Source organism: Leguminivora glycinivorella, chromosome 12, assembly GCF_023078275.1.
Source record: "Leguminivora glycinivorella isolate SPB_JAAS2020 chromosome 12, LegGlyc_1.1, whole genome shotgun sequence".
In the NCBI taxonomy this organism is placed as follows: Eukaryota; Metazoa; Arthropoda; class Insecta; order Lepidoptera; family Tortricidae; genus Leguminivora; species Leguminivora glycinivorella.
In genome coordinates this window covers 7700443-7713893 of record NC_062982.1, presented here as the reverse complement: position 1 = coordinate 7713893, position 13451 = coordinate 7700443, and the positions used below count along the sequence as shown (strand labels likewise).

General features: G+C 36.3%; 1 protein-coding gene across 1 annotated transcript in view; it reads right to left on the bottom strand.

Moving 5' to 3' along the window:
- The window catches only part of LOC125231690, a 359160-nt gene that overhangs the window by 279893 nt on the left and 65816 nt on the right, over positions 1-13451 (bottom strand).

Sequence of the window (13451 nt, the reverse complement as noted above, 5' to 3'; positions counted from 1 at the left end):
CTCCCGATATTTCTACGCAGTTGCATGCATCATGATCACGGAAAACTCACTCACGGATCAAAGGTAATCACGGTCTATATCCCGGTCAATATAAGTCTAATAAAACAGATTTGTCACTACAATAGCACAGACAATAGTATTACATCGTCTTCGCCTCGGCTAGTCTGTGGCCATAATAAAAAGAGTTCTGAAATGCGGCTTTTATTCTTACTAAACATAAAGGCATGTAAAACAGACAAATATTTAAAACCGCGATAATTATAGATACACCATTATTTTTGTCTGTCACTAAATCATCTGTAAAGATGTTAAATGCCTCCTAATGAGAATCACCGTATGCACCTATTCAAAATTATTATACATATCGAAAGAAAAATTGGAACTTTCCATTTCCCGGTTTTCATTAATTATCATTCACTTCCCTCATAGTCAGGCGACAACCAAAACTCACTAATTAATTACTACCGCTAACTAAAAAACTAAGTTTGGTAGCGCCAGAATAAGGGAAAAAATTGTTTACTTTTTTTATTAGTATTGGTTATCACCCTGATATGCGACATACTTGACATGAACAATTGAACATACCTTCGCTTCCACCACATAATTAGATTTAGATAGAAGAAACAAGTTCATCTATTTTTCTACTCGTCGACTTTAATCTGTCAATTAGGACACCACAGACTAAACTATACGTGCTGACTTTTCAGTGTTGGATAGTCTTTGACACTTAGTCAACTATAATATTTCATTATACTTCACTTTAGTTAACTGAAAATAATTCAAAAATAGAACTTTATACAAGTTCTATACTAATTTGATATTTTTCGTCCATTGATGATGAAGATGATGGCTCATAGAAAAAGTATTGTATAAAATAGTGATATAAATAAAGCTTCTCACTCTCGTACCGTACTATTAGGTCACTCAGCAAGCTTCGTGGCCTAAACATGGTACTCGACTGAAAAGCTTTTTATTATATCACGATTGTATAAAATACTATTGTATGGTGGCCGAGCGCGTCAGATTTTGTACTGATTTTGTAGTGGTTACTTGCCTGTGATTTTAAATATATCTCAGGCCCTTGAGTGTTCATAATTTTTGTGTTGCTGTAATTAAATATCACGTAACGAGGCATTTTTAATGTTTTACTTGACTTCAACTTACACAAATTGACGCCCGAAAGCTTGAAGACGGACAAGTCAGTGGATTTTACTGAGGTCATTTGACACGCTACTTAGATACGTTTGCTTGATCTAAGGTATATTATATATGACATCTGTGGCTTCCACACAAATGGTACATGTATGTAAATTCAAGAAAACGCCATAACCGATAACACGATCGTAAAAACCGACTTCCGATTCTTTGGTATAAATATAAACAACAGTCAACAGTCAGTCCTGTATGGAAGTGAGTGCTGGGCCACCAAGACGAATGATGAGAGAAGACTGCATGTGAATGAAATGAGAATGTTGCGATGGATGTGTGACAAGACTGGATAGGATTCGGAATGAGTATATAAGAGGAAGCCTGAAAGTAGCGCCAGTGACAGAGAAATTGAGAGGAAGTAGATTAGCATGGTATGGGCATGTAATGCGGAGGGATGAAAGCAATGTTATAAAACGAGTGGTAAATATGAAAGTGGATGGATACAATGGTAGTGGAAGGCCTAAGAAAAGATGGATGGAATGTGTGAACAACGATATGAGAGTGAAAGGTATTAGTATGGAAATGACGGCTAATAGAGAGAAATGGAGGAAGATGATCTGCTGCGCCGACCCCAAATAATGGGAAAAGGGCAAGGGAATGATGATGATGATGAGTCAACAATTATGGGAGCAAAGGCCTGGCATAAAGGCAGGCTATATAAGGCTCGATCGGATACGAAACGCGAGGTTATTGGGCTTGGTAAAGGCTGTACTATATTCTTTCTGGCTTACTAATTAATGTACATACATAGTAAGGTTAATATTTTATTTTAAAATTAATTTACCGAGAAATCTGATTTAATAAAAGTACTTACACTTGTGATTTGTCATCTTAGTTAGTCAAAATAATAACACAAATTTTGTACTGATCTTAATTAGTTGTAGATATTTAGATTCGAAAAGCATGCAGCTTGAAACTCTTCTTTATTTTAAAGCAACTATTTTCTAACCTTAGGGTGGCATAGTTTGCTAACGCAAGTAACGAATACTCGGAATCCTAATGCATTATTTCATAAAATAAAATCACTTTAGGAGAGAAAGTCACCGACATAACTTCTACAATATTGACACAGTCGCGCACTTTTCAACATTTTAAAATTTTTTATTATTATATGACCTCCAAAACACAACTTAGGCTATAAATAAATCATAAAAGAATCAATATCAATAACAATACCAACACAATAGATCGCGATGCGCGTAAGCAAGCGCGCGTCGTCAATGCAACTGGCCGCGCGCCGGCGCAACCTTCTTTCACCGATCGATTTTGCGATATCTTATTTGGAACCCTGTTGATTCAAGGTTCAGGTGATATATGCGATGTGCCGGTACTTATTGAGAGTAAGGTAACATTAAAATTGATTCTGACGTAATACGTTTTGTATGGCTAGTTCTCAGACTAAGTATTACAGTAAAAACTTCCGTGTTGTTTTACAATACGTCGTGATCAGAAACTGTATTATTTCACCGATCGATCTCTGCGAATTCTGCGATATCTTATTTTAACTCTGTTATTTGCTCTTACTAATCGAGAGTAAGGTAACTTGGTGTTATTAAAAAAAAATACAATGTAACAATTTTATAAATAGTAAATATGTTTTACATTACCGTTAAAGAATAAAAAGATACGTCATGATTGTTTACGTTTTTATTAATTCTTTCGTTGCTATTTATTTATAAAATAAAATCAATGAGTAACAATAAAACATTGTAATTTTGTGCATAACATATTATATGAATTTGCAACGTTTTCACTTAAAAACTTGCTAACATTAGTAAAAAGCAATCTGAAAGATTACAACTTAACTGCAGCGTGAAGTTGGACTTGGAACAGATTTTACATCTAGTCTGCAAAGTTTTGATCTTTCTCGAAAGAATCAAGGAGAAATAATAACTAAAGCGATTTGCACAACAAAGACCGTCACACAGTCAGACTCATTTGTAAAATTATCTACAAGAGATTGTGGACTAAGTTTTAAATACTTAATATTGCATATATATTGCGAGTCATTGAATCTAGAAAAGTTTTCGCAATTGAATCTAATATGTAGGTACGAGCGAATTAAACTACGAGTATAATATTAATATTTTGTGGAACCTTGAATAAATCGAGTTGAATTCGACAGACACCACTGAAAAATCAACAAGATAGATAGATAGATAGATAAATAGATAGAATACTCTTTTTTTTAGTTACATTATGCACATAATCATTGTTACTATTCAACTTTAAACACATGTTTTTATTAGATGCTTCTTACTTTACCTCTGTAATTTACATATTTATTACCTTACACTTAACTTACGTTTAACATACAACTTACAAGTACAAAAATATATGTTAATATAAAAGTAGATATTTGAGATATCGTTAGGGGTATTGGCCGAAGTATATGATTTATTTATATAATGTGCAGATGGGTAATAAGAACCTACACCTACTGTGGTTTTTATTACGAGTAAAAAAGTCTATTAGACAAAAGCGTGTTTTTGTCCTCTACAACACACATGATTTGATCTTTAATAGCATTGTAAATCGATATTTCATATGTGGGCATGATTGTACATCGTAAGACCGTTATACAGATTTTAAAGCGAGAATATTAACATAATGACGCATTTCTGTTTCGCCCCATGGTCACAGTATAATAAAGAGTACTGTCGTACAGTATGGCCACACCCGCTCCCCGCTGAAAGTGCCGCCCACCCCCTCTCGGTTACCTCAGTTACCGCCTCTCAAAAACGCGAACAGTAGACCTGTCATATTATATTTCACTCATACAAGCACGCTACGCGTTCACCTACACGAGCTTAGAATGTGTGCTAGGAACGCGCCTCTTTCATATATTTGATCGCCAGTGTCCGGGGTGTGCCATGGTTGACTGGTAGAGAATGCCTAAAGACATTAGGTCCGCCAATTGTACTTTTTTTTGTGTGCAATAAAGTTTAAATTAAATAAATAATAAGTACCTACTGTACTTCTAAGTACATGTTAAGAGCAGAACAAATATTTTTTGGAGTTGAACTTTATAGAAAACATAATTGTATAAGTACTAAAATTAATATTGACATACACTAAATAATCTAACTACACAGTACACGCCTAACATGGAAACAAAAATATGAAAACAATAAAAACTATACGCATAGGAAAAATTAACAAATATGTAAGATTCGTTTCATAAAAACTAGATGTTTTTTGTACTCTGCTTTCAAGGAGACGAAGCAAATAAGTGCTCGAAATAAATCAAATCCGCAATAAAATAAAAATACGTAGCAAATTACTCGAACATTCCAATACGGTCTAATAAACCTATAATACCAGGTATTACAAAAGAAAACTCAGATCACGTCAATCAAACGCATTATTAAACGTGTAATGTTTTTAGATAGAATAGATAGAATTCTCTTTATTGGCACACCTCAGCAAAAGATACACTGGAGACAAATTTAAAAATTTAAATTTAATTAGGGTTCCGTAGTCAACTAGGAACCCTTATAGTTTCGCCATGTCTGTCTGTCCGTCCGTCCGTCCGTCCGTCCGTCCGCGGATAATCTCAGTAACCGTTTGCACTAGAAAGCTGAAATTTGGTACCAATATGTATATCAATCACGCCAACAAAGTGCAAAAATAAAAAATGGAAAAAAATGTTTTCTTAGGGTACCCTCCCTACATGTAAAGTGGGGGCTGATATTTTTTTTCATTCCAACCCCAACGTGTGATATATTGTTGGATAGGTATTTAAAAATAGTAAGGGTTTACTAAGATCGTTTTGTGAAAATATTAATATTTTCGGAAATAATCGCTCCTAAAGGAAAAAAAAGTGCGTCCCCCCCCCTCTAACTTTTGAACCATATGTTTAAAAAATATGAAAAAAAATCATAAAAGTAGAACTTTATAAACACTTTCTAGGAAAATTGTTTTGAACTGGATAGGTTCAGTAGTTTTTGAGAAAAATACGGAAAACTACGGAACCCTACACTGAGCGTGGCCCGACAGCGACACGCTCTTGGCCGGTTTTTTATTTTTATAAAGGATACTCTGATAAAATAACGTCTCGAGATATTTTACAGTCAGTAAGGGCCGGTTGCATCAAACCACCTGTCACCGTTAAATCGTCCATTGAATTTTATCGTATGGGAAGTTCCATAGACTTCTGATGCGTGATGATGATGTTTCTGTCAAATGTGGACAATGTGGTTGATGAAACTGGCCCTAAGTGTGTACGTGTAACTGTAACTGAACGAGAGGGTATATTACTAGTAAAATTAAATATTATATACTTACATTATTTAAAGACAGTATTTCCAATTAATAACAGGACAGTCAAACTGTATAAATTCATCATATTTCCACGCGACATACTTGAAATAATCCGCATTGATTAAAATGCTTCTTTAGACAGTTCTGATGTATAATCGGTGAGTAAAAGTATGGGATGATTGCAGTAACATGCGATGGGTTAATGACGATCCAATTAGTGACTATTAAGATAATCACATTAGCTGTTGGTGATCAGTAATAGCTTTATCAGCATCGTAGTTGACGTCTTTGTAAGTGTTCTTATTAGGTAAAAAAAAAACACTAAAAACGATAGCTATCGTAATAAAAATTGAGCTATCATCGTTATCATTCTAAAGTCTAGACTATGATTTTATTTTTATATAATTAGAAACGAGTATAGCAGAGTATTTCAAAGAATTACAGACAAACAAGTATTAGTACAGTTCTCAATATGTATATTGGATACAGAGTACTGTATTAAGCTGTTGACTGTAGTAAGCAATACACAGTAAGCTTTACCGCTTTATTCATCAGATAAAAAGGATCAAGTTTGCGACGATCATGCCCAAATACGATGATCAGACGATGTGGAAACGAGGTCAGCGGCAAGTCAAACACAATACCGATTAATACTGAACGCTACCAAAATTGTCAAACTTGGCCGTACTTATCGATACAGTACACCCGACCATTTAAAAAAGGTAAGGGAACATATGAAGCTTTAATGAAGATACTGTGTTATCCAACTAGGTAGCGTAGCAGTTGCAAGTACCAAAAAGTATTTAAGTAACCCAAATAAGTAACGCTTTGAGGATTCAGGGTTGGCAGCTGGGAGGTCTTAAATTAAAAATAAACATCCAAAGGTCTGCTTTAAGGAAAATATTTTTAATACAGAGCCGATTATGTTTACTGAAGGTTTCAGAATCAAGGTGGTCAGGATATGCTAATGTTGACAATGGATGTAATAATATCTCGATGGCGAGGACGAGATACGGCGTTTTTGCACGAGGGGTCAAGATCGCGGTTGTTTAAATATTACCGCATTAAAAGATGGGCAACGACTTGACAAGTGGGTAAATAAATGACCATGACTTGCTTATTAAAACCTACTTGCTGATATTACAAATGTTATAACACAACTCTTCACAGCTTAACCGATTTAAACGAATGAGATACGGAGGTATTTGAGGGCCGGGAAAAGACAGGATGTGTATGTTTACATCCCGGATATCGGATTTAGTTTAGATGAAGTTTAATATGATAGTTTGAAGCCCGAATGGATATAGGATAGTTTTTATCAATAATTATCACCATTTCATACAAACAAAGCTGGCAAACGAGCCTTTAGGATTCAGATTATCGTATGAATACCTAAGCACGAATTTGTATACCTATACCTACACTGTTCATATATTTAATTTAGTTCAATCTATATTTAGTTTTTTTTAGCTTAAACGTGCACTACCTTTCCGTACTTTTGATTTATACACGCGTAAACGCTTCATACGAGTACTATGAGTATTGGGTACTAGCTAGGTATTAAACGCAATTCTTAAGCCCTAACCAACAAAGGATGACTAGGCTGGCTTGAATTTAAAGTAATATGATTATAAGTATTATAAAATAACCGCTTATGTAAAGTCTATGCAACGTATTACTTTTCTACTTAGGCAAGGAATTTAGAAACCAAGCAAAGTTAAACCGAGTAAGAATTTACGCGTTATAAAAACAATATGCATAGCCAATAAGCTGTCTGATCCGATATCTAAATAATTAGCGAAATGCCTCACGCAAATGTATCTTAAACGTTGTGCAATAGAAAACTTGAAAATATTATTTCACGCAAAAATAAGATAATGAACATAGGCAGAATGCCAATAACAGTTTCACTTTTTATATTTTTCCATTAGCCATGCTATACTTATGCCAAAAGTAAAGCCATGCCTCTAGGTGTGACACAAAAGGAAAAGAGACGACACGAGTCACACGAGACAAGATTATTGTAATCTGTAAAAAATAGTTACAGTTTTATCCTACTTCCTTTGTCACAAGTATTGACAAACGAATTGAAATACGGCTTTCATTTAGGTTTATAGTAGTTTAAGCAGGTAGCTATAGTTTTACAACAAATTTTATCGTTTAAAGTTCTTTACAAATCCATTTAAATCAACTACTAAATTAAAAGCAAAAAATTGTCATATTCATCATCATCATATCAACCTTTTATCGCCCACTGCTGATTACAGGCCTCTCTCATAGTACGCCACTTAGGTAATTTGTCTTAGACTTTACAAATAAAATAAAAATACAATTAATCCTTAATTATAGATATTTCTCATCGCTTGGGTAATAGTATCTTAATCCTAATTCCGCGAAAAGATTCCACGAGAAAAATTAGAGAAAATTACATACATGCATACATACAATCACGCCTGTATCCCATAAAGGGGTAGGCAGAACACATGAAACTACTACAGCTTCAGTGCCACTCTTGGCAAATAAGGGGTTGAAAGAAAACGAAACTGTGACATTGCAGTGACAGGTTGCCAGCCTCTCGCCTACGCCACAATTTAACCAATATCTCATGGAGAAAATTGCATCTGAATATTGCATGCCTTTCAACTTTTCCCATCACATTGCACCACTAACAACTAACAGCACATCCTTCGTAGCGACACGACAGCCTGGACACAGTTGATCGATGTTGATTGATGCTGGTTCGGACATGTGGGGAAGCCATTACAATTTAGTACAGGTAGTGATTAACCAATTTGCTTGTTATGGGCGTTGTTCGTTGATTAATCAATGTGACATCTGCTAATGGAGCTATTTTAGAGTTGACATAATTCAATGACGGTTCGTATACAACACAACACAATAAATACTCATTATTGCACGCCTCACATAGTTTACAAGAAATGCACAAGAAACACGAAAACAATTAAACAGGCGTATACCTGACATCGACGATATAAACTTTATAAATGATCATTAACCTGATAAAAGAAAGAAGTATTTCAGTGCCCAGGGGGCCGATTTTTGAGTCTCACTGTCACTAAAATACCGGTTGAAAACGGTGAATTGCCTATTATTTTCAGTGACAATTTTCTAAATTCGAACGCCGTGAGACTCAAAAATCGGTCCCCAGGCCTGGAATCAAACTAGCATCATCTTCATTGAGGCAAAAGGTCAAAATTTCTCCTGATCCCCATCCCTAACACTATCTTTGAATGAACTCAGAAATAATCACTTGAAGATATTGTATGTGAAATCACGCTCAAAATTGCAGTATTTTCATTGCTACTACTATTTGGTCTGGTTGTCATATGGATGAGGGATAGCTCAGGCTCAATTTGACAGTGACGACACTAAATACTATGTTACCACTTTTGCTAGGCTGTAATTAGTACCTATATTCGCAACTTCGTTCGCCTTCCCATTAGTATATTGAGTCAATATACTAATGGGAAGGGGATACGAAGTTGCGAATATAGGTACTAATGGTAACATAGTATTTAGTGTCGTCACTGTCAAAACAATTAGTACGTGAAAACAGGACGGCACTACAATGTTGCCAATGTTTAATTTCTACTCTTTATTCACAAGCTGTAATATGTAATTCCCTTACATTGCTACAGAGACTAACTCTGGTAAGTTGCAGTGGGCTCAACCTCGAGCAGTCGATCCAAATCTTTTAAAAAAAGTCAACTGTAGGAGCTATTTCGCGAGTTTAAAAATCGTACATGTAAAAGCACCCTTACTTATAAAGACCCATTCAAATCATAAATTATTCGGTGCGACAAAACGATAGGTCGAAACAATGCCGCACCATGTAAGCATCGCCACCGTATTAAGTGGTATATCAAACTGAAGCACCCGATGTTTTACATACAATATCACGACATCTCCTGATCGGTGGAACTCTTGACCCTATTACATCCGATAAGTTGTACAAGTCTAAGACATAGATACAGTGCTGTTTTGTCTACCCTTCTAAGGTATCGTGTGCAAAAACGTGTAGTTACATGGCTACAAATAAACTTCAGGCCATTTGCACATTCCAGGGTTAGAAAACTAACCCGGGAATAACCATTTATGATACAGTACAATTTACAGCTTGACAAAAAAGAGTAGAAATGGAAGTAATTTTTTCTATCATAGCAACACTTAAAAAAAAAAGTATTATATCACCGCCGGTAAACTACGTCGGAAACAGATGCCTCAACCTCACTGCCCCTCACCCCTAGGCCCCCCCGGTAGGCCTAAGAAGCGCTGGCTGGACGTCGTGACAGCGGACATGGAAGAGAACAATCTCTTTCGAAGACCGGGCAAAGTGGAGAAGGCTGAGTAGGAAAGCGGACCCTGGCGCTAGGCCGGGAAAACGTTACTAGTAGGTTGAAGAAGAAGATTAGCAACACTTACTTTCATCTCATTCAAAAGTAACTCAGTAGTTTACATAGACGATTATATTTACCTACTATGTTTGAGAAGGATTTCAGGCACTAATCACAACTATGTAGGATGTAGATTATGATTAGTATTTCTAATGGACGGCGATGTAGGCGTTTATTACAATAATTCTCTCTTCTTCCTCGAAACAGTAACAGAAACAATAAGTATTATCTTCAGAATATATTTTCCTTAAACCCCAACATTGAAGTGACAGATCCTTACAATATACTATCAAAACATCTCCATGTCTGAGTAATCTTGACCCAGTTGCATATAATAAGTTCTCTGTTCTGATCTAAATGGATAGACTGATAGAGCGCAGAAATTAACTAACCTTCAACAGTATTGTACTGCGTGCATAGAAGTAGGTGCAGAAGGAAAAGCTTCCTCAATGTCCTTTTGCTAATCCATTCTAATTAGAGATGCACCGAATATTCGGTTACTATTCGGTATCCGGCCTATTCGGCCCTTATTTTAATATTCGGCCGGATACCGGATGTGCTATTTTTGATTGAATGATTTTGGGGTAAACAAATGTAAAAAAAAAACAGTTACTGTTATAATACTTGTAACCATAGCCCTTTATTATATATAAAAAAAAAAAAAACATTTAAACAAAACCGGATTCCGCGCGAAGTTCACTACGAAATAAGTCAAAACCTGCACGACGCGCCCGCTCCATGCTTAAATTGTATAGGTATTGTAGGTAAAATTCTACTGTCCGAATACTCGGCGGCCGGATACCGAATATTCGGCCGATGGTTGGGCCGAATATTCGGTATCCGGTATCCGGCCTAACAACTATTCGTTGCATCTCTAATTCTAATGTTATAAATGGGAAAGTGTGTGTGTCTGTTTGTTTGTCCGTCGTAAGTGGAGTTAGTTGAAGAAATGGAAAGTGACATAGGCTACTTTTTGTCTCTTTATAACCCCCACTTCCTTAAATCGGAGTGGAAGACATGTCAAGGATACGAAACAGAACCGAGCGAAGCTCGGTTGCCCAGATATTAATTTATTATTTGGCGAAAAAACGTCGGCAGAAACAGAAACGTCGACAGATCTCCGTGTTCCTGAATAATAGGTTCTCCACAAACCTCTAACCACGCCTTTTGACGTGCATCTCTGTCTTTATATATGTAATTCATTTCTCATATCCCATAATACTGGTCGAGCTTGCACTTCTAATATTACGCGCTCCGTGTCGATCATTATATTGTCTCAACTGTACTGTCCGGCGCGTGTATCCGCGGCACGATGCGGCGCTCGACTGAATTCAAGAAACAAGTCCGCTCCGTGTGCCCGCCGCGTGCGCACGGAGCGGACACCCGCCGCCCGCCGCGCGGATGAACGTCCGTCGCACGCGCCCGCACCAGTTAGCGGTGTCTATACAATTTCTTTGAGGCGGGCGTCCGTTGCGGGTAATCCGCGTAAGCTAGCGTAGGCCCTAAGTTTGTATGGAGCATTAGGTAATTTTCGAATTTAACGCGAGCGAAGCCGCGGTCAAAAGCTAGGATTGTACAAAAAGACTTATCCCATAATCCCTCAAGGCTTAACGGCTAAATTAAAGCAATAAAGCCCTACTGCGTCTTCAATATTTTTATTAAAGCCAATAAGACTTTATTAGCTGTAATAAATCGCTAATAAAGATATATTTATTTACTATTGTTATAGCAAATATGTTTAGTTATTAAAAGGTTCTTTTATTCTTCAAATAGGTATATTTATGTTTAGAGCAATACATACAGATGTATCGCGAAAAGGTTTTCCTTCGTATTCCTACGGAAACGTACGAACGTGTCGTGCTATTTCAGTCAGTCTCAGTACAAGACGTACGAGCACTGTCTAAATAAGCATGACAAATACGAACGTTTCCGAAAAAATACGAAGAAAAAGCTTTTCGCACTACATCTGTATGTTATTTATAATTCCTAAAAAATATGTGTAGTTGTAGGTCCATTACATTGCAAAAAGGTTCATTACTTAAAATTTCTCAAATAAAACATTTTTCCCCTCACTAGCTCGGAAACACATGTTTTGTCCTTTAATACCAGCGGGTAAAAACGCATTTTATCCACTAGTGGGTAAAGTAATTTGACCTTGAATAAAGTCAAATTAACTGCTTTAAAATTGATAAAAGTAGGTGAATCTAGTAATAAAGATGATTTACCACCTGTGGAACTACTGGAAGCAGTGATAAATTTTTTTTGCAATAGTGATTTTGTGTTACATCACTAGCTCTGGAAACACGTGTTTTGTCCTTTAATACCAGCGGGTAAAAACGCATTTTATCCACTAGTGGGTAAAGTAATTTGACCTTGAATAAAGTCAAATTAACTGCTTTAAAATTGATAAAAGTAGGTGAATCTAGTAATAAAGATGATTTACCACCTGTGGAACTACTGGAAGCAGTGATAAACGCATTTTTAGGGTTCCGTAGTCAACTAGGAACCCTTATAGTTTCGCCATGTCTGTCTGTCCGTCCGTCCGTCCGTCCGTCCGTCCGTCCGTCCGTCCGCGGATAATCTCAGTAACCGTTAGCACTAGAAAGCTGAAATTTGGTAACAATATGTATATCAATCACGCTAACAAAGTGCAAAAATAAAAAATGGAAAAAAATGTTTTATTAGGGTACCCCCTACATGTAAAGTGGGGCTGATATTTTTTTTTCATTCCAACCCCAACGTGCTATATTGTTGGATAGGTATTAAAAAATGAATAAGAGTTTACTAAGATCGTTTTTTGATAATATTAATATTTTCGTAAATAATCGCTCCTAAAGGAAAAGAAAGTGCGTCCCCCCCGTAACTTTTGAACCATATGTTTAAAAAATATGAAAAAAATCACAAAAGTAGAACTTTATAAAGACTTTCTAGGAAAATTGTTTTGAACTTGATAGGCTTAGTAGTTTTTGAGAAAAATACGGAAAACTACGGAACCCTACACAGCGTGGCCCGACACGCTCTTGTTATTTTTTTGCGTTGTAGTTTCCTCGCTATAATGAGGGGAAAAGTTTTGTGTTACACTCGGGTGCAAATGTATTTTACTTCTCGTGGGTTAAAAAACTCGCAAGTTCAGGATTCTATTTCGAATCGCTTCGCTCGTGGTTCAACTATAGAATCCTTTCACTTGCTCGTTTTTCAATTCCACACTCGGCGTTAAAATACAACTTTGCCCCCTTGTATAACAAATAACTATTACTTCTCGTGTGTTAAAAAAGTTTTCAATTCCACACTCGGCGTTAAAATACAACTTTGCCCCCTTGTATAACAAATAACTATTAGCACGCATAGAAATAGCTAAAAGATCTATGATGACTGGATGTTATTTAGGTAGGTACAAATGGAGGCTTTTCACAAACGGCAGTGTATCATCAAAAGGATATCAAGGGAAAAATGAATACATTAACATAAGTACCCCAGGGCTAGCACAAACAGAAAATATAGCGTAACCCAGGTCACGTATTCAGCCTACTTATGAAGTCAACCGGTGCATAAAATATCCGCAAG